Source organism: Podarcis raffonei, chromosome 17 (genome assembly GCF_027172205.1).
Source record: "Podarcis raffonei isolate rPodRaf1 chromosome 17, rPodRaf1.pri, whole genome shotgun sequence".
Taxonomy (NCBI): Eukaryota; Metazoa; Chordata; class Lepidosauria; order Squamata; family Lacertidae; genus Podarcis; species Podarcis raffonei.
Window position 1 is genome coordinate 3,259,169 of NC_070618.1, and position 2,023 is coordinate 3,261,191.

Genomic DNA, 2,023 nt, shown 5'->3' on the forward strand with positions numbered 1-2,023 from the left:
AAGGAGGAGGTGTCTAAACTGCAAGATTTGTAATAATCAGGGGAAGTATATTTGTGTGAGAGGTTTGAAATATATTATAATATCACAGACGCTTTTTTATATAAAAAAGCTATTTTGTGGCATTTATCACCAATAAATAAAACATATCACAGTATGTTCCCTGCAACAGATCCATGATAAGTTAGTGGATAATGCGTTGGCTGTGGTTGGAATTGGCTGAAAATAAATCTATCCCCTCCAGTTAATGAATGACTTATTAAATTCAGTACTTTGTCACCTTGTCTCGGTTGCTGTCCCTATTTCCCAAATATCCATCACTGTTAATGTTGGGATGGGAGGAACAGAATTAGTTGGTGTCAATCTTCTTTCTCCTTACCAGGGACTCAGCTACATTAGTCAAGAAACAGTGTTTTGAATGTGTTATAAACATGCAACACCAGGTGGTGCCAGAGAGCAAAATAAATTTCTAAGCGTTTTTCATAGTGGTTCCCCCTCCCCCTATGTTATGATGATTTAGTTTCTGACTTATTTATAGTGGGTTTTTCCTGTGTGTAGATCCACCTCAGGTCTCAGGGTTTGAGCTGCAACTTCCGGCACTAGCCTCCTTTTCAGACTCTCCAGGGGAAGGAATAACATCTGAGAGTAAAAGGCCAGAGTCAAGGGGGCAGAATATTTTCTCCTTGGCACGATGAGAACTTCTGCTTGTTCTGCCTGCTCCCCCTCCCTCAAATAATAATAATAAAATCTGGCTCCATCCCTGATGCATCCATCTACCCTTGGCTAGTGAGGTGTGCTATGGTCTGTACTATGCCCAACTCAGGCCTGAAGTGGCTGACCAAGTGTGGTGCTGCTGATACCCTAGCTTCCTGGCAGGTGGGTTGCTGCTGCTTGCCAGGAGAGAGAGGAGGGAGACACCAGGGAGGTCAGTGCAGTGCAAATACCCTGTGAAGAATGGCAGATAGAGTCTGCTGGTGCCTTTGCACCATGCCAACTTCCTTATCACCTTGCCTTACCTTCTTCCAGTAAGCAACCGCCCTAACTGGAAGTCAGCATAGCAGCTGCCCCACCCAGGGAAACCTCCTCTCTGATCCAACAATCCAGCCTCTGAATGGTCAGGCGCTATCTTTCAGATTCCCGATTCTGCTACTTAAGTCTGAGCCTCAGCACACCTGCAAATCCGAGCCCCCTCCCCCTGCGCACTCGTCCACTTTCCATCTTCCTGAAGAGAAAGCAAAAAGACATTGAGGCAGAGGCACGATGCTCAGGTGTGAAACAGAATTTAATTTTGAGGGTTGGTCTGTTGGTTGATTTTCTCGTGTGTCTGGGGGTGGGGGTTCTCCGCTTGCTCAGTTGAGGGTGAAACTTCTGGAGGTCGAAGCATATGTGATAGGAGAGCAAGGCAGGGAACAGGTGATGGGGAAAGAGCGCCGTGTGACTGAACGACCAGAAAGAGAGAGAGAGAGAGAGAGAGAGAGAGAGAGAGAGAGAGAGAGAGAGAGAGGTCTGAGCAGGATGCGGATCACAACAACACGCCCACAATGCACTGACCCACAACACCCCACAAAGCATGGCATAAGGACCCAGTGTATTGCAGCAGCACAGGTTGCCTTGGTGTCGCCCGAAAACACAAACCAAAAGAACTTTCAGATCAGTCGCAGGTGTAGGTATGGCACCGCACAGACAAACACACACACACACACCCCGCCCGAAACAGAAAGAGAAAACAAAACTTGAAGGCTGGCAGGGACAGGCTAGAACATACAGAAACTTGCTGTCGACAGTAAGCGCTACAAAGGTTTTAAACACCGTCATAATCCAGGAGTAAAACACAGACTCCCAGCGGCAACAAAGGAAGGGGAACACAGGGCTAACTTCAGCCACGCGCGCCCTCACCACACGTCCAAGCAAACATGCTCACAGCACTTGACACTGGGGTGCAACGATGATTCAAGCAGGCCCAGAGAGAAGACACTGCGCAACACACGCAAAGCTGGCTTGGAGCAGCGCCCTGGGACAGGCAGAG